Raw genomic sequence first — 21096 nt, forward strand, 5'->3', positions numbered from 1 at the left:
TCCTTTGCCCATTTTTTAGTTGTGCAATTACATTTTTAAATAGTAATAATATAAAAAAAAATATGGGTACATCAAACTGTATAGAGTTACATGGATCCCAAATCACTAATGCCAAGAAGCCATTCAATACATGGAAGTGATTATAATTGCTGGGCCCATCCTGAGAGTTTCTGATTTAATAGGTCTGGGATAGAGCTTAAGAATTTACATTTCTAGTAAGTTCCCAGATGATGCTCCTGCTGCCAGTCACAAAACTACACTTTGTGAGCTACTGAGAAAACTGACTTAATTATTGTGCATTCCACACTAAAGCTAATAACACTGGGAAGAGGCCATAGAAAATAAAGAAATTCATGAGTATGGACCATGTCTCTTCAAATCAAGCTAAGCTTTACCAAGGTATAAAATGTCAATGGTTCATAAGGGGAAAACAGGAAAACTTGGCACAGGACAAACATCAGAAGGCAAAGACCCTTTCTTTTGGCAAATACACAAATAAGCTTTGAAGCCCTAGAAGCCTTCCTATTATTAGACAGAAAAAGAGACCAGAGATCATCAGCCACAAGGGGGAAAAATATGTCAGAAGAGCTTCTCTTTACCCATTACTGGGAAAAGTAGTGGGTTGCCAAAAAGTCCCCATGGTTTTTTCTGTAAAATGAAAGACATACTTTTTATTTTCACCAACTTTATTGATTTGGATATTTTGCATTTGTCGGCTATCTCCTGTGGGGTATATCGTTGATGGTTCTCAGCGTCTCCACTGGATTTCTATCAAATTCAACTGGCCTACTGGACCATGGAGCACTGTCCAGCAAGAAGTCTCTAGCATGGAACTTCGCAAACCACTTTTGACATTTTTAATCAGTCACAGCACCTTCTCCATACACTACACCAATCTTTTTCTGTGTTATCTTTCTTGAAATAACAAAACATAATATGCCAAAAATGTTGCCTACTTTCTTCATTATTCAATATTATAATGGCTGTAGAAAAATTCACCAATTGTGGTTAAGCTTTTTTTTGAAATGCACGCTGATATGACAGCTGTCACAATACAATCTAACAAAATTATTTCAAATTAAGTTAAAGACAACTAAGCACTACTAGAGCCACTTTATGGAAAAAACTAAACGAACTTTTTGGCTAACCCAAAAATAATAGAAGGTTTTTGTCCTATCATCATAATTCAGAGAGCCTCTGAGGCTATTCTAAAAAGTATACAGCTCTTGAATCTACTTGGAAGATCTTTTTTTTTTAATTGCCTGGATATCCATTAAACTCTTTAAATAAAAGAATAAATATACAGAATCAAATATTTGCCTGGATGTTTTATATTTCAATACATGGAAGTGATTATAATTGCTGGGCCCATCCTGAGAGTTTCTGATTTAATAGGTCATCCCATATGGAAAATTTTTTTTTGGAAAACGCTTTCTTTCCTGCAATGAATTTTTAAATTTGTTTTGATAAATACATTTGAACATAGAAGACAATGTTTTCATAATAGTTTTTGATTCATTAATATTTCTTGGGAAAAAATTAAAATGCTTATAGTAAAGAAATTAAACAAAATAAAAAATTAGTACCTAAAAAAATAAAATCTGAGCCCTGACTGGTGTGGCTCAGTGGAAAAAAATAAAATATTTTTTAAAAATTATGCATGTGTTACCACCCGAGACTGAACCCTCAACCTAGGTATATGCCCTGACTGGGGTTCGAAAGCACAACCTCTTGGTGTACGAGGCAACACTCCAACCAACTGAGCCACCTGGCCAGGGCAAGCAACTTTAAAATTTCTCTGAATTCTAATAATTCTTCTCATCTGATTACACTGTAACATTCTTAGGGCCCATGGAGAATAGCAGAGTCAAACTGGAGGGCAGTTAGTTTATAGCCAATTCATCTATGACGGGATTTCACTATTTATAATTCCTTAAATCTCAGTGCACATAGCAAGGTACCTTTAATGTGGTATGTTTAATGAAGCATTGTTCTCCATACAACAAGAATACAAATTTACAAATTATCACTTTCTATTTTTAAAAGGGAAAGGAAAACTTACACTAATAAATTTTGGACAAAGGGTAACAATAAAATATAACTAGAAACGTACATGAAGAATCAATTATTTACATCAGTTTCCCAAATATCATAATCACCTGGCAAAAACTCTTTTAAAACATGATTTCTGGGTCTCAGTCATAAATCTGGGAATCCAGAGAATGCCTCCTAACTGACTCTCTTGTACCACCAGATCTAGGAGCCACTGCTCTACATTATCGCCTCAAATAAGTGAGTGGCAATGTAGCTCTGACTTTTTTACGGTCTTAGGTCATTCTTTTCAGTTCTGACACATATATAAAAGTGGATACATATATATGGTAATGAAAATTCTCACTGCAACAATTCCAGAGTACTTCAATATTATAAATCAAAAAGGTACTGGCCATTTAAAATTTCTTCTTGCACTGATAAAGGACAGAAATGACAGGAATTACAAAAATATGTCACCTGTTCAGGATAGCCTCTCTTCATTTCCTATAACATTAAGATCCCTAGAATTTACACCTTTATAATTGAAGAAATGTTAAAAGGTGAGAGAGATACTGAAATATATTCACTGACCACTACTTACGATAACTACATTTGGAATTTTAGAGTTTTAAAAACACGTTAACCGAAACAGGATGAATAAATGAGTAAGTTTAAGACTCAATTGTGTATATTTGCACAAGCTACTTATCAACTAAGGTGGCTTATTTATCCCGATAATTTCCCATTCCTATGCCTTTCAAAACTACATGTTGACAAGTTACTGAGAATTACGAAGCACATCCATTACTCTTCCTGATATTCCATGAACAGTTATAGCTCTTCTTTCTCACAGTGCCTTCTTCAGCTCCAAAGCCTCACTTGCTTCGAAGCCTTTCTCTTCTTCACTGTCTCTACATAGCATATTTAAAATTAACTCTGTTTGGACAACAATAAAAATAATTATACAGAGAAGTCTCTTAACTTCTAAAACATAAGTTTTAGCAAAGAAGTGACTCTAGTAACATTTCCACATATAGCTCAATATACAGGCAGAAGTCAAGCATTTTCCCAATCTTGGGATGATAGAAAACCTAGTCAGTATGCACAGTAACCTTAATGTCTACATCTTAGGCTAGTTCAGATACTATCTTTCACAATAGCAGCACACTAAACCATGAAGGAAAAAGCAGTGGGGATAGACTCCTGGGAAGTCCCTCAAGTCGGACTATTTTTTTTTTTAAAGAATCTAGTCTATTGACAAAATTTAGCTCTCAGCTTGCTGACTGGAAACAGCATACAACATCTGTATAACGACAAAACTAAACCTAATTTTGAATACTACTGTCTAAAATAAATTCTTATTGTTATATGGTGATAACACTTCATAATAAGCTCCTCGAGTGCAATAAATTATTAAGATGCTACAAATTAATATTTGGCATATTTTTCCATATCAACGTGCAGGTGTGTGAGTTTATATATACATATTGGTGACATACAGATAAATAAGTTTATGGCTTCAGTTTCAAATACTGCTCAAAGAAACAATTTGGCTACATTGAAACACAAATTGTTACTGAAAATGACACAACTGACAAAAAATAAATACAATACAAAAACGATTAAATATTCTGCATAAATGCCTGCCTGTATTATAGTTAGTAAAAAAACCAAGTAGCTCCAAGTTGATGCCAAAGATTCTAAACCAACACAATCTAAAAGTATTTTGAAAGCGTATATTACAAGGCTCTGTGACAAGCACTATGGGAAACATGAAATGTAAAAGTTGGTCTCTCTCCTCAAGAAGCTGAAACTCGGACTGGTATAAGACATCTGAATATAAAATCAGAAAAAACACCCAGTGCAGGTGCGCACACTTGTGCCGAGTGGCTGGCGAGGTTTCGCAAGTGAGAGTGAGTGAGAGAGAGAGAGAGAGAGAGAGAGAGAGAGAGAGAGAGAGAGAGAGAACATGCGTGGGATAGCTAGGGCGCGCGCGCGCGTGTGTGTGTATGCGCGCGCGTGGAGACATGCGTAGGCTGGCTAGGTCTCGCATGCGCTGTCGAGGACTCACACAGGTAGGCACCGATGGGGCCTGCGAGGGAGTGTGCAGATCGGCGAGGGCAGGTGTAAATGGACCCGCGCGCCTCGCGTGTGCAGGACAATCCGCAGAAATAGTGGATCCTAGGCCGAACGGAGCAGAACTGAATGACATAGAGAGGAAAAGGACAATTCAAAGGATCAACCAATCCAGAAGCTGGTTCTTTGAAAAGATAACTAAAATCGACAAGCCTTTAAGCAGACTCATCAAGAAAAAAGGGAGAGGACCCAAATTAATAATATCAGAAACGAAAGAGGAGAAATAACAACTGATACCACAGAAAAACAAAGGATTGTCAGAAACTACTATGAACAATTATATGCCAAAAAGTTTGAAAACCTTGATGAAATGGACAAATTTTTAGAAAAGTATAATCTCTTAACACTGAAGGAGGAAGAAACAGAAAGCTTGAACAGACCGATAACAGCTGGGGAAATTGAAGCAGTCATCAAGAAACTCCCGGCACACAAAAGCCCAGGGCCGGATGGTTTCACAGGAGAATTTTACAAAACATTTCAGGAAGAGCTAACCCTGTCCTTCGCAGACTATTCCAAAAAACCCAAGAGGAGGGAAGACTCCATGAGGCCTCTTTTCATGAAGCCAGCATCACCCTAATACCAAAACCAGATAAAGGCCCTACAAAGAAAGAAAACTACAGGCCAGTTTCGCTGATGAACATAGATGCTAAAATCCTCAACAAAATATTGGCAAACCGCATCCAGCAATATATTTAAAAGATTATCCACCACGATCAGGTGGGTTTCATCCCAGGGATGCAGGGATGGTTCAATATACGCAGATCAATAAACGTAATACATCACATAAACAAGAGGAAAGACAAAAACCACATGATCATCTCGATAGATGCAGAAAAAGCATTCGATCAGGTACAGCACCCATTTATGATCCAAACACTCAGCAAAATGGGAATAAATGGGGCATTCCTCGACGTTATAAAGGCCATATATGAAAAACCTACTGCCAACATCATACTCAACGGGCAAAAACTGAAAGCTTTCCCACTAAGATCGGGACGACCACAAGGATGGCCGCTTTCACCGCTTCTTTTCAACATCGTATTGGAAGTCCTAGCCACAGCGGTCAGACAAGACAAAGAGAGAAAAGGCATCCAAATGGGAAAGGAGGAAGTAAAGCTATCATTGTTTGCAGATGACATGATAGTGTACACAGAGAACCCTGTAGACTCCACCAAGAAACTCCTCAACCTAATAAGTGAATTTGGCAAAACAGCGGGATACAAAGTCATATTCAGAAATCAAAGGCATTTTTGTACACCAGCAATGAAGTAGAAGAAGAAGAAATCAGAAGAAAAATACCATTCGATATAGCAAGAAGAAAAATAAAGTACCTAGGAATAAAATTTAACCAAGGAGGGAAAAGACCTGTACCCAGAAAACTATACAACACTGAAGAAAGAAATGAAGGAAGACACAAATAAATGGAAGCATATACCGTGCTCATGGGTTGGAAGAATTAGTATCATCAAAATGTCCATACTACCCAAAACAATTTATAGATTCAACGCAATCCCTATTAAGATACCAATGACATATTTCACAGAAATAGAACAGATATTTCAAAAATTTATATGGGACCATAAACTACCCTGAATAGCTGCAGCAATTTTGAGAAAGAAAAACGAAGTAGGAGGAATCACAATACCGGACATCAAACTCTACTACAAAGCCACTATACTCAAAACAATCTGGTACTGTCACAAGAACAGATCCATAGACCAGTGGAACAGAATAGAAAGCCCAGAAATAAGCCCAGGTCTCTGTGGGCATCTAATATATGACAAAGGGGGCAGAAGCATAAAATGGAGCAATAATAGCCTCTTAAACAAATGGTCTTGGGAGAGCTGGACGGCTACATGCAAACAATTGAAATTGGATCATCAGCTGACACCATACACAAAAACAAACTCAAGATGGAGAAAAGACTTAAATATAAGTCGCAACACCATCAAAGTCCTAGAGGAGAGCATTGGCAGGAAACTCTCAGATATCCCACACAGCAATTTTTTCACTGATATGTCTCCTAAAGCAAGGGACATAAAGGAAAGAATAAACGACTGGGACCTCATCAAAATAAGAAGCTTCTGCACGGCAAAAGAAAACATCAGCAAAATGAAAAGAGAGCCAATCATATGGGAAAATATATTCGCTAATGATATATCAGATAGAGGTTTGGTCTCCAAGATATATAAATAACTCGCTCGAGTCCACTCCAAGAAGACAAACGATCCAATCAAAAAATGGACAAAAGACCTGGGCAGACGCTTTTCCAAGGAGGAGCTACAGAGGGCACAGAGGCATTTGAAAAGATGCTCGTCATCACTAGCCATCAGAGAAATGCAGATCAAAACCACAATGAGGTACCACCTCACACTGGTCAGAATGGCCATCATAAACAGATCCACAAACAGGTGCTGGCGAGGCTGTGGAGAAAAGGGAACACTAGTACACTGTTGGTGGGAATGCAGACTGGTGTAGCTACGGTGGAAAGCAGTGTGGAATTTCCTCAAAAAGCCGAAAATGGAACTACCTTTTGATCCAGTGATTCCCCTTCTGGGACTATACCCTAAGAATACCAAAACGCTGATTCAAAAGGACCTATGCACCCCAATGTTCATAGCAGCACAATTGAGAATAGCCAAGTGCTGGAAGCAACCTAAATGCCCATCAGTAGATGACTGGATCAAAAAACAATGGTACATTTACACAATGGAATACTACGCAGCAGAAAGAAAAAAGAACTACTAAACTTCACGAAAGCATGGATGGAACTCAAGAGCATTTTGCTAAGCGAAATAATCCTGGGGGCGAAAGACCAATATCATATGATCTCACCTATAAGTGGAACCTAACCAACAATACAAAGATGCAAGGAAAATAAGACCAGCAACACTGAAAGGAAAAGAAACCAACAGAGAGAAGAGGGAAGGAGGGAGGGGGGACAGGGGAAAAGGAAGGGAAGGGGAAAGTCAAGGAACATATAGCAAGGACTCATGGACAAAACCAAAGGGGAAGAGTGGAGGGAGGGAGGGAGAGAGGAGGCAAGAAAAAGTGGTGGGGGGTAGGCAGAGACAAATGTAGTTGAAAAAATAAATTAATTAATTTATAAAAAAGGAAAAAACTAAAATAAAATCAGAAAAGATTGTATGAGTAGAAAACAAAGGATAAATTCACAGTTTTAGGAAAAGGGACCTTAGACAACTTTTGTAAGAGTGGAAATTAAGCAGAGAGATTTTAAATAAGTTTCCCAATATCACATAACTTACAAGCAGCAGCTACTAGATAGTTACATGACTCACGCAGTGTTCAGTTAGTTGCAAATGGCATGGAAAAACACCTGTAAACATCATAGAAACCATCTAAATTATCACTGGGCTTTTGTTCAGGGAATAAAAAGAACATATGGATGCCTTCTGAAAGAAAACTATTAGTATCCCAGATGTTCAAGACTGATGATCTACTTCTTTTTCAAATATATATTGGTACAATTTATATTTTTTATATTCAATAATATTTTTGACATGTTTTTTCCTCAACAGAAAGTAATACATGTTTATCACAAAATTTTTTTTATTATTTTTCTATTACACTTGCCCCAATTTTCCCACATTGCTCTTCCCTGTCCCAGCCAGCCCCAACTCCCACAGTCAATACTCACCCTGTTGTTCATGTCTATGGGTTATTTATATCAGTTCCTTGCCTAGACCCTTCCCCTTCTTTCCTCTCTTATCCCACTTCCCTCCCTGCCGATAGCTGTCAGTCTGTTCCTTGTTTCCATGCCTCTGGTTCTATTTTGCTTGCTTGTATGTTTTGTTCATTAGCTTCCTATTATAGGTGAGACCATATCAATTTGTCTTTCACCACCTGGCTTTTTTCACTTAGCATAATACTCTTCAGTTCCATCCACGCTGTCACAAAAGTTAGGATCCTTTTTGCTTTCTGCTGTGTAGTATTCCATTGTGTAAATGTACCATCGTTTTTTGATCCACTCATTTACTGATGGGCATTTAGGCTGTTTCCAGCACTTGACTATTATAAATAACACTACCATGAACACAGGGGTGCACAGGTTCTTTTGAATTGGTGTTTCAGGATTCTTAGGGTATGTTACCAGCAATGGAATCTCTGGGTCAAAAGGCAGTTCCATTTTTAGTTTTTTGAGCAAATTCCATTCTGTTTTCCACAGTGGCTACACCAGTCTGCATTCCCACCAACAGTGCAAAAGGGTTCCCTTTTCTTCACATCATCTCCAGCACTTGTTGTTTGTTGAATGGTTAATGATGGCTAGTTTGACTGGTGTGAGCTGCTATCATATTGTGGTTTTAATCCGAATCTCTATGATGGCTAGTGATGTTGAGCATCCTTTCATTTGACTATGGTCCTCTGTATGTCCTCCTTGGAGAAGTTTCTGTTCAGGTCCTCTGCCCATTTTTTAATGGGATTGTTTGTCTTCCTGGTGTTGAGTTGTAGGAGTTCTTTGTATATTTTGGGGATCAAACCTTTGTCTGAGATATGGTTGGCAAAAATGTTTTACATACAGTTCGTTCCCTTTTCATTTTAGTGTTTTCTTTAGCCATGCAAAAGCTTTTTAATTTGATATAGTCCCACTTGTTTATTCTTTCCTTTGTTTACCTTGCCCTAGGTGATATTATCGGTGAAAATTTTGCTGTGGGAGATATCTAAAATTTTACTGCCTATGTTTTCCTCTAGGACTTTTATGGTGTCATGGCTTATGTTTAAGTTTTTTACCCATTTTGAATTTATTCTGGTGTATGGTGTAAGGTGGTGGTCTAGTTTCATTTTTTTGCAAGCAATATTCCAGTTCTCCCAACACCATTTGGTGAAGAGGCTATTTTTACTCCATTTTATGCTCCTGTCCTCTTTGTCAAGTATTAATTGAACACAGAAACATGGGTTTATTTCTGGGCTCTCTATTTGGTTCCATTGATCTATGTGGCTGTTCTTATGCCAATACCAGACTGTTTTGATTACAGTGGCTTGGTAGTATAGTTTGATATCAGATATTGTGATCCCTCCTACTTTGTTCTTTGTTCTCATATCACAGAAATTTTGCAAAGCCATTAAGAAGTCATATGAATAAGGATCATAGAGCAAAATTAAAGTGAATTTCTGTCCTTACGGTATCTAATAAAACAAACAAATACTTAAAAATCCAGTGTCCTAGATGGACATGGGAAAATGGCAGAATAAGAACTCCAAAAATCTGTCTCTATTCCTCAGAAGTAATTTCAATGGCAAAATCTTTACAATGTAATTATTTTGGAATTCTAGACTATATTAGAAGTTTGTAAAATAAAAAAGAAACAGCAAACTCTGCAGAACAGGGAAACCTGCTTTCCAGAGAGACCTAATTATTAGATTCAAATGTCCAGGATTCAAATAAAAATATCAAATCATACAAAGAACAGGAATGTTAAACTCATTCAAAGGAAACAGATAAACAGAAACTGTGCTTTAAAAATACCAAATGGCAGATCTACTAGACTAAGACTAAATCAGCTGTGTTAAAGATGCTCAAGGAATTAATGGAAGATGTGCAAAAAGTAAAAATATGAACAAAATAAATATATCATTAAAGAAATTGAAAATAAATGTAAGAAACAAAAAAGTAATTTTGGATCTGAAAAGTACAATTACTGAAGTAAAAAATTTACTAGAGGAATTAAAAGACAGATTTCAGTAGGCAAAAGAATCAGGCAACATGAAGACAGGACAATGGAAATTATAAAGCCTGAGGAACAGAAAGAAAAATCAAGAAAAGTGAACAGAGCCTAGAAAACTGTGTGATACCATAAAATAGATCAATATATATGCATTGTTGGAGTCCCAGAAAAAGAGGAGAAAAAGAAATAGGCAGATAAAACATTTGAAGAAATAGCTGAAAGCTTCCCAAATTTGATGTAAGCCATAAATATGAACATCCAAGAAGCTTAATGAACTACAAGATGAACTCAAAGAGACCTACACAGAGATATATAATCAAACTTTCAAAAGACAAAGAAACTTGGAAGATAAAGGAAAGAAACAACTCTAAACATATTAGGGATCCTCCATAAGTCTATCATCAGAGTCTTTATCAAAAACTTTATAAGCAAGAAATAAGTGGACAAATATTTTTCAAGTGCCACAAGAAAAGAGAAATCTCTCAACCAAGGAGTGTCTGTCCAGCAAAACTGTCCTTCAGGAGCAAGGAAGATATTACAGACACTCCCAAATTATCAAAAGCAGAAGGGATTTATTACCACCAGACCCGCCATATGAGATATGCTTAAGGGAGTCCTGCAGGTGAACTAAAAAGATAGTAGTCAGTAACTCAAAGCCATATGAAGAGACACAGATCTTAAAAAAAGGTAAATACATGAGCAAGGTCAAAAGCTAGTATTATTGTAATTTTGGTTTTTGATTCCACATTTTCTTTTCTACATAATTTAAGAGACTAATAAATTTAAAAAATACATATTAGTTCATATTTGGTGCCACACAATGTATTAAGATGCAATTTTTCGATGTCAACAACTGAAAGGGGTGGGGACAGACTAACAAAAGAGCAGAGACTTTGTATGATATTGAAGTAACATAAGCAGGTAAAAATTCAAACTAGTGTGCTATAATTTTAGAATGGTACATGTAATCCCTGTGATATCTGCAAATAAAATATCTATAAATATATACATATTTGAAAGTTAATGAGAAAGTAATTAAATGCTTGCCTAGAAAAATAATCGACTAAGAACAAAAGTATACAGTAGCGCATAAAATGAAGGATCAAAAATGCTACATAAGGCATAGAAAACAAATAGTATGACAAGTAATTCCTTGTTTATCAGTAACTTAAATATAAATGGATTAAATCCTACAATCAAAAGAAAGATTGGTAGAATTGATAAAAAACATGATGCAAATACATGTTGTCTACAAGAAACTCACTTTATATCCAAAGACATAAATATTTTGAAAGTGAAAGGATGGAAAAAGATATTCCATGTAAATAATACATAAAAGACTACAAAGGTAGCTATAGTAATATCAGAAAAAATATACTTTAACTCAAAAAAAGATACAAGAGCTCTGGCTGGGTGGCTCAGTTTGCTGGAGTGTCTTCTCTACACCAAAGGGTTGTGGCTTCAGTCCCCAGTCAGGGCACATACCTAGGTTACATACAGGTTCAATCTCCAGTCAGGGTGTGTGTGGGATGCAGCTGGTCAATGTTTTTCTTTCTCCTTTTCTCTCTAAAATCAATAAAAATATATCCTTGGGTGAAGATTTAAAAAAAAAAGAAAGCTATACAAATGGAAAAAAAATACATACATACACACACACACACGACAAAGCAAGAAGATGTAATTATGAACATCTAGACACTTAAATAACAGACTATCAAAGTATATAAAGAGAAAATTGACAGGATTAAATGGGAAACCAGACAGTTCTACAATAACAGCAATAGTTGGATATTTCAATTCCCCATTCTTGATACTCAATAATGGAAAGAATGACAACATAGAAGGTAAGAAAATAGAGGACTTGAAGAACACAATAAAGCAACTAGATATAACACAAATTCAGAGCACTATGCTCAGCAACATAATACTCATTCTCAAGCGCACATAGGTCATTTCCCAGGATATACCTGAAAACAGAATCATCTGAAAATGTAATCAACAATGTTAAGGGGCCCTAAATTGGAGTCAGGAGGCCATTAGAGAAGAAAGGCAAATACACACCTAGATGAGGTTTGAACTTTTGGACTTTTATGATTGCTATAGAAGCCCATACTGGAATTTGCATGCCAGTGCTTACCTCAGGCTTACCATATAACACTTATCAATCCTTCTTGAACTAGTCATCACGTCAGACTGCTAGTAGGACAAGTTTCTTTTTACAAGTAGTGGTTTTTGCCTTTATAAATTCTGGCTTTCTTTGTCTTCCTAGGAGTGCATTTTAGACAGCTATCTGAATCTGTGCCTCTGGAATTGTAATCCTCTATCAAATAAACGTTTCTAATTCTTTATTATAACCTATATCTTATTTTTGATTGACATACCATAATTAGAACACAAATTACATCTTAATAGGTTTTAAAAGATAAATATACAAAGTATCTCTGTAACAATGGGGTAAAGTCAAAAATAAGAGAAGGAAAACAGCTAATTCACAAATTTGTGAAAATTAAACAACACATTCTTTAAAAACCAATACACCAAAGAAGAATTCAAATAAGAAATTAGAAAATACTTATTTAGAAATTAATGAAAAAACAATGTTCATGGCATGCATCTTATATAGTGCTAATAAAGGAGAAACTTAGAGGTATCAACTCTTAGAAACAAAAGAATATTTTAAAAAACCTAATTTTATTAAGGAACAAGAAAATGAACAAACTAAAGCAAAAACTAGCAGTGGTAAATATAAATTTCAAAGCAGATATAAACAAAGAGAGAAAAGAAAAACAATAGGATCAATAAACCAAAAGTTGGATTGTTGAAAAGATAAACAAAATGATAAATCTATAGCTAAATGCACTAAAAAAATAAAAAAAAAAGGGGAAATTCAAAATAATAAAACCAGAAGTGATAGTGAGACCATTACTACTAATTCTACAGAAATAACTAAAGGGCCCTGGCTGGTGTGGCTCAGTGGATTGAGTGCCAGCCTGAGAACTTAAAGGCTGCTAGTTCAATTCCCAGTAAGGGCATATGCCTGGGTTGCGGACCAGGTGCCTGGCTGGGGGCGTGAGAGGCAGCCAATTGATGTTTCTCTCTCTCTTTCTCTCTTCATTTCCCTCTCTCTAAAAATAAAGAAAATTTAAAAAAAAGGAAAAGTAAAAAAAAAGAACCACAGGACAGTTATAAAAGAATACTATAACCTGTATGCTTCCAAATTAGATAACCTAGATAAAATGAGTATGTAGAAACGACCAGGACTACATGACAAGACAGTAGAAAAAATAATAGACCTATAACTAGTAAGGAAATTGAATCAAATATAAAAAATCTCCTGACAAAGAAAAGCCCTGGACCTGATAGTTTCATTGGTAAATACTCCCAAATATTTAAAGAAATAACACCAATTCTTTCCAAACATCTCCAAAAATTGAAGAGAACACATCTTAACTCATTCTTGAGGTCAACATTATCTAATACTAAAGCCAAATAAATGACAACAAAACTACAGACCAATATTTCATGTGAACATGGTTGTGAAAACTCTTGAGAACATTCAGCAGCATATTAAAAAGAGAATACCCCACGATCAAGGTGGATTTATTCCTAGAATACAAGGATAGCTGAACATACAAAAATTGATCAAAGTAATCCAGCACATTAACAAAATGAAGGGCAAAAAAAAAAAACCCCAAAATTATCTTCACTGATGAAAAAAAAGCATTAAAAAAATTCATATTAAAAAAACACACACAATAAACAAACTAGTGACAGAAAAACTACCTCAACATAATAAAACCTGCAAATGAAAAACCTGCAGTGAACATGATGGTGAAAAATTGAAAGCTTTCCCTCCGTGATCATAAACAAGGCAAGGATGACCTCTTGCACCACCATCTATCCAACACAGTATTGGAGGTTCTAGTCTGAGCAATCAAGCAAGAAAAAGAATTAAAGGTACACAGATTGGAACGAGAGAAGTAAAACTGTCTGTTTGCAGATGATATAATGTTGTATGTAGAAGACCTTAAAGACTGCACACACACAAAAAATTAGAATAAATGAATTCAGCAAAGTAGGAGGATACAAAGTCAACACAAAAAATTCAGCTGCATTTCCAAAACAACATGAAAGGGAAATTAAAAAAAAAATTAATTTAAAATAGACTCAAGTAGAATAAAATACTTAGGCATTAACTTAGCCAAGAAGGTGACTGACTGACTTATATGATGAAAACTATAGCCCTGGCCAGTTTGGCTCAGTTGGCAGGTGCATCCTCCCATAACCAAAAGACTATGGGTCCAGTCCCTGCTCAGGGCACATGAGAGACAACCATCAATGTTTCTTAGTCACACTGTTGTTTCTCTCCCTTTCTCTCTCCCTTCTTTCTTTGCTCCCTCTAAGCTGTAGGGAAGACAAGAGAGAAAAAAAAAAAAAAAGAAAAGAAAACTACGAAGCACTGCTAAAAGAAACTAAAGACATTAATGGAAACACATCCTGTTTTCATACACTAAAAGACTTAAAATACTGTTAAGAACTCAATATTACCCAAGATGATCTACAGATTCAATGTAACCTCTATCAAAATCCAAATGATGTTTTTGCAAAAGTAGAAAAATACATCCTAAAATTCATAGGGACTCTTAAGGGACTCTGAATAGCAAAAAGAACCTTGGGAAAAAACAAAGCTGGCCCTGCCAGAGTGGCTCAGTTCATTGGGCATGGCCTGAAAAACAAAGGTAGCTGGTTCATTCCCACTGGTCAGGGCACATGCCTCGGTTGCAGGTTTGGTCCCCCGTTGGGGCACCATATATAAGGCAGCCATGTTTCTTTCTCACAGTGATGTTTCTCTCCCTCTCTTTCTTCCTTTCCCCTCTCTCTAAAAACAAAACTAAAAACAAGTGAACAAAATACAAAAACACCAAAGCTGGAGGACTAATACTTTCTGGTTTGAAAACTTATTACAAAGCTACAGTAATCAAAACAACTTGGTACTGGACTACAGACAGACATATAAACCAACAGAAGAGAAAGTTCAGAAATAGACACACACGCAGCATATATGGTCATTTGATTATAACGAGAGTGTCAAGACCATTCAATAGGGCAAGGACAGTTTTTTCAACAAATGATGCTAGGCAATCTGGATATCCACATGCAAAGAAATGAAGTTGGCCCCTTACCTGACACTAGATATTTTTTAAAAAATCAACTCAAAATGCATCAAAAACCTAAAGGAACAACCTGTAACTATAAATTTCTTAGATGAAAACAGGGCAAACAATTCACAACATTTGATTACGCAAAAATTTTCTGGATATGATACTAAAGGTATAGGAAAAAGAAAAAATAAAAAATTTTAAAATTTGTGCATTAAAAGACACTATTAATAACGTAAAAAGGCAACCCACAGGAGGGGAGAAAATATTTGCAAATCACTTATCTAATGACGGATTAAAATCCGTAATATATACAGAACTTCCAGAACTCTGTAACATAAAAACAAACAACCCAATTCAAAAATGGGCAAAGAATTTAGAGACATTTCTTCAAAAACAATATACAAATACACATATGAAAAGATGCTCAATATCACAAAGTAATCACTAGAGAGACTCAAATCAAGACTACAATGAAACACCGCTCCATACATTAGGGTGTCTACTATTAAAAAAACAGAAAATAAGTGTGAGGTATGATATAGAGACAGTGAAATCCTTGTACATTTTTGGTGGAAATACAAAATGGCAAAGCAGCTATGAGAAACAGGATGCCAGTTCCTCAAAAAATTAAAAATGGAATCACCACATAATCCAGTTGCTTGACTTCTGGCTATATACTGAAAAGAACTGAAATTAGGTCTCAAAGAAATAGCGGTGCACCCATGTTCACAGCAGCAATATTCACAATTGATGAAACATGGAGGAAGCAGCCCAAGTGTCCACCAATATGTGAATGGACAATCAAAATATAGTATATACATACAATGAAATACTCAACATAAAAAGGGAGGCGATTCTGACATACGCCACAGGAGTTAAAGCTTAAGGACATCAGGCTAAGTGAATTAAAACAGTCACTAAAAGACAATACTTTATAATTCCACTTATATGAAATACTCAGAACAGCAAAAAATCTTGAGACACAAAAAGTAGAATCGTGGTAGCTAGGGGTTGGGGGACAGGGTAGAATAAGGAATTATTTTTTAATGGGTAGAATTTTAGTTTTACAAGATGAAAAGTGTTCTGGATATGGGTGGATGTCTGATGATGACAGCACAATAGTGTGAATGTATTTAACATCACTAAAGCGTACATTTAAATTGTAAATTTTATGTTATGTGTATGGTAAATTTTGTTATATGCATTTTGCCAAAATAAAAAATTCTTTAAAAATGTCATAGCAATAACTTACAAAAGAGGCACATATTAACACTACAAGGAAATATAAGGCTAGAAAATTCTAGAAAAGTTCTGTACAGCTTCCAATTTCCATCCCACTCTCAAAAGCCCAGAAGTTCTCACAAAACATCAAATAAGGAGAAAAGAAAACTCAATCATAATTCAGTTGTTTAATTTTCAACATAAAGAAAAAATCAGGCCTCCAGGCAGAAAAATACCTACAAGGTAAAAAACTAAATGTTAAAAGACAGTATGTTCAAAATTCTGAGATAAAGTGTAAAGAATCATACGTAGTAAAGATTTCATTCACATGTAAAGTTAACAGCCTCTTCAGTGTAGAATAGAATTAGTAGATAGAGAAAAATAAGGCTTTGTTGGGGGAACTCAATCATGACATCCAGCAAATTTTATGATTACGCTCGTGCACGCGCATGCACACACACACATACACAATGTGGTGTGGTGGCAAGCTTTAAATTCCATTAAATAAAATATTAAAACTAAACAACTATAAAATTTATAGTTACAGAACAGGAGGTAAACATAAATCTTGACAATGCAAAACTAATTATACAAAAAGATAGGACTGCTAACTTCTTCCTTGTTAGTAACTGGAAGACAATACTGTTTAAAATTAAAATATGCAGCATAAAAAAAAGACATTTTTTAAAACTTTAGATTAGGATATTTTATAAAAATCATCTTAAAGTTCAAAGTTCAGCAATTCCTGCAACTTTTATTTGGTTAAATTCTGAAAACTGCATGCAAGCAATATCACTATTAGTATGAATGTGCACAGAGATTTTCCAAAATGGATCCTCTACAAACTGCTTCATAGTATTTGTCAGTTAAAAAAAAGCAGGAAAAACTAGACATATTTATTCATACATAGATGTACATATATCAGTACACATATACTCACATACAATCTATTTATATATATCTTATTTTTCCTATTACTACGGTAAAGAGAAAAACCAAAAATGGAATTAGTGGGTTAGGTGTTTGAGAAAAAGAACCAAGTGCCTCAGCTAAATAATAAATATTCTGTGGATGGTTTGAATTTGCAGGCTGCAGCACGGGTACCCGGCAATACTGTTATCCTGTTCTTAAAAGCCTTGAAACCTTGCATTGACTTGGCCTCCTTACGGATAAAAGTCCTTTCAGGCATCTGTTTCCAGGATAGGGATGTTTCAATCTTATTGAATATTTGCTCTGGCAAGTAATTTTCTATCCAGAGTTTACAAAAACTCTTCAGCTGTTTTTACATCAGCACTCACAGACTTACACTCACTTTCATGTTATATACTGAATAACAATTCTTGAGTTGTTTAAACCACCCAGAGCTAGCAGTAAATTCAGCACTGAGTTGGGTTCAGCCTTTTCTTTCAACATTGAAACAAACTTTGCTTTGGCCTCCACTGCCGTGGTGCTAGGAGGGGTACTTTTCTAAGTCTGGTTTTAAAGTTTCTCCATGTCTGATGTGGGTCCTTCATGAATTTTTGTTAGTCTTGTTGTCTCCAACGAAGCACATACTTTAATAGCTTCCATCACTTTGTTCTTGTTCAAGATGGTAGCTATGGTGGAATGGGACATATTCGGCTAGCGAGCAATAACCATAACCGATTTTTCATTTATGTCCTTTACCACTTTTAATGCTGTTTCCAGGCCAGTCATTCAAAGTGGCCTGATACTGGCATTAGCAGTGGATTTTACATGCTTAGGGGCCATGAGGAAGAAAATATGAATTAAATCAAGCACAAGAGAAAATGATGCAATCAAGAGAAGTAGTAAACAGCAGATAAATGGGCTTCTGTAGGAGTAATGCAACATACCATTTTATAGCAATTTTTTTAATCAGTAGAAAGAGTACACTCTGAAATAATGAACTGCATAGTAAATAGATAAGTCAATAACGTAATCATTAATTATCAAGTAGTATGTACTGTAATAATTGTATATGCTATACTTTTATATAAGTTGTAACAGTAGGTTTCCCTATATAAGCATCACCATAAAGACCTGAATGAAGTGTTACACTTCGACATCATGGCAGCAAGGATGTCACCATGTGATGTGAATTTTCTTGATACATTATAATCTTATGTGACCACTGTAATATAGTCTGTTATTGACTGAACAGACCACTGTATTTGTACCAATTAGAATCCTAGTATTAATGAATATGCCCAGAGCTGTTTTTAACATGGTTGGCTAACAGTCACAAAATAAGTAAACACGTTCAATGAGAAAAATCCTAAGTTTATAACATGAAATTATCAGAAAACATTTATAAATTACTACAGTATTTTATGATTGTTAATCATGGAATATCCCCTGTAAATGATGAGAAGCATCAATTTTGTATTAGTATAAAAGAATGAATAAAAAGAATACTGGAACAGACTCTTTAAAACACATGACTAAAAAATATATTTACTTCTGAATTATACAGGCTACTGAAAGAAGAAACACAGTTAGCAAACAATCTAAAATTCCTTTCTGCTTTTGAAATGCATTACATCAATTTACTGGCACTGACTCACTTTATAACTATATCTTAAATATTATACTGGCCAATAATAGTCTACTTTCTCTGAGCCCATGGAATGTGATTAGAAACATGCTGAATAGAAGGAGGAGTTAATTTTGTGAATCAAAGCTAATGTGTTTACATGTAAAGGCAACAAAGACCTGAATCAACAAAAACATCATTTTTTGTGGGAGGAGGATATCATACAGGGGACCCAAAATTTAAGACCTGGGAACTACAGTTAGTGAGGAAGATGAAGGTACATGTAGACAAATTTTCTTTGAAAAGCCCTGAACTCATGCAGTATTGTACTTTCTTTCAAGAGCAATTACTCAAGGGCATATGTTTATTTCAGAATAATAATGAATAGAACCCTTACTGATATTTAAATTATTTTTTCATTTGACATACTTATATAGCTGAATTTGTGTAAATGTAAATATGATATGCTACAACCCCAGTGAATTAATTAGCAAATGTTAATGAAAATATTTTTGGAAGAAAAAGTTGAAAATAGCATTGCCTTAGAGAGAAACCTCTGAGAATTTCTAAAAAGTATCCATGTGAACCAAAATCTTAGAATTTTCCCTAAAAACATTCATAGTATGTTGTTTCTAATGCGACTCTTCAGCTTGTGCAGGGAACATTAGGAGGCCAAATTCCTACAATCTGAATATTAAGGCGAAAGAAATTATGTTCTCCATTTGTGTTTACTACACCCTTCCTCATCAGCATGCTTAGGTAATTCTACCATGACAGATATTTGAGTTTAAACACTTACTGTAGTAAGATCTTAAAATACTCGGACATATTTTAGGGGACAGACTGCTAATTTTTTTTGCTTTTAAGAGATAGCTTAGAATTTTTTCTTCTATAATGTCCTGTAATATAGGAGGAAAAGTTTATCCTTTCCAAACTCCAAACCTACAGAAGACTAAAAAAGCTTAAGTTACTCCTTGTATGTCAAAATAGCTGTTCATCACAGTGACTTTAAGGCAATAAAATATTCAAAATGTCTTCATAAAAGTAATAGACTTACTTTTATTTTCAGCAAGATCATCAAACATAACTCCCTCATTTTCACATATGAAAAAAAACTGAGATGCAAATTTACACACCAATTGCAAGTAGATCCAGGTTAAGAACTCAGGTGCCACAAAGCCATCCTTTTCCGCATGTCTTTTTCCCCCCGAAAAGCTTAAAAAGCTGTCATAGACAACTAACTGATGATCATTTATGAACAACAGATTCAAATACACTGTTTTCTATACTGATGTCATTCTTTATGCACCTTTTCTTATATAAATACTATTCTCTGTCCTGAGAAAATGCTATTTCTTAACCATTAAGGAAAGAAAAATAATAAAATCCACTCTCACTGAAACAAAACTCTACCAAAACAGTAAACAAAAACACCAGTATTGTTAACTGGCTACAGAGAAAACTTAGTCATCTAATTGAAAAAAAAAAATTCAAATATAGCCTGATCAATCAATTTCCTAATTCTTAAATAAGGGGGAGCTAGCTCATAATATACAGATTGTTCCCTTGAAAAGAAATGCAGCAGGTAAACAAACAGGATCTCCAACACAGAATCTGTAGTGCAATTTACATATTTTTTTCCTAAGTAAACACACATGAAAGCACATGGGGGAATGAATGGTCTTTTCTCCCTTTAGACAAAGACAGGTTAAATAACAGTGAGTCAAACTAGACAGAGGGTTGGCTCTGAAGCAGAGTCTTCCTATTTAAGAAAGCTGAGCACACCAGTTTACCTTGATCGACATCAGAATATCAATGATTACAGAAGAACCAACAATAATAAGGATAATTCTATGCCAACAGTAAAATTTAAAAAGTTGAAATGAACAGAATGCTGAAGAATTTCTGAAAGATATCAAGCATAAGGGCTAAAATCAACTAGAATAGTGGGATTACAATCTAATATTTATAAAATGCTTCTATGAAAAAATAAGTGTTCTCAGCAGAACTCCAGAATAAGTGTAAAACCTAAAGTAGCAGAAAGGTCATAAAAAAGATGAATGAGGAAAATGAATGGTAAAGGAGTTTACCAATCTCTAATTTTGAATACTAAGCAAGCTCCCTTTATCCCAGCTGAAGGCTACAATTATAGTTTTCGACATAAAGTGAGCTATTTCAGAAGATACCTAGAGCAGGCAATGAGGTCTGGAAGGAGGTGGTGCCCCAGATAACTTTCTGGCAGTCATAAAAGAGGAGGTATCATGATCAATTACACCCTAAGAAAACTTGTATTTCTACTTTATTTTAACTAGCCTCCAAAATGCCC

General features: G+C 35.2%; 1 protein-coding gene across 7 annotated transcripts in view; it reads right to left on the bottom strand.

The window, feature by feature from the left end:
- ORC4 (origin recognition complex subunit 4) overlaps positions 1–21096 on the bottom strand; it is an 89463-nt gene that overhangs the window by 52032 nt on the left and 16335 nt on the right. For 3 of the 7 annotated variants that reach the window (XM_054562560.1, XM_054562556.1, XM_054562558.1), the window contains exon 2: positions 11340–11420. The exons of 3 other annotated variants lie outside the window; for them this stretch is intronic. The gene's annotated coding sequence lies outside the window, so the exon portion shown is untranslated. One more of the 7 variants, XM_054562563.1, reaches the window with a different exon arrangement.

This window comes from Pteronotus mesoamericanus, unplaced genomic scaffold (assembly GCF_021234165.1).
Source record: "Pteronotus mesoamericanus isolate MK-2021 breed Mesoamerican mustached bat unplaced genomic scaffold, CSHL_Meso_final scaffold_651, whole genome shotgun sequence".
Lineage (NCBI taxonomy): Eukaryota > Metazoa > Chordata > Mammalia > Chiroptera > Mormoopidae > Pteronotus > Pteronotus mesoamericanus.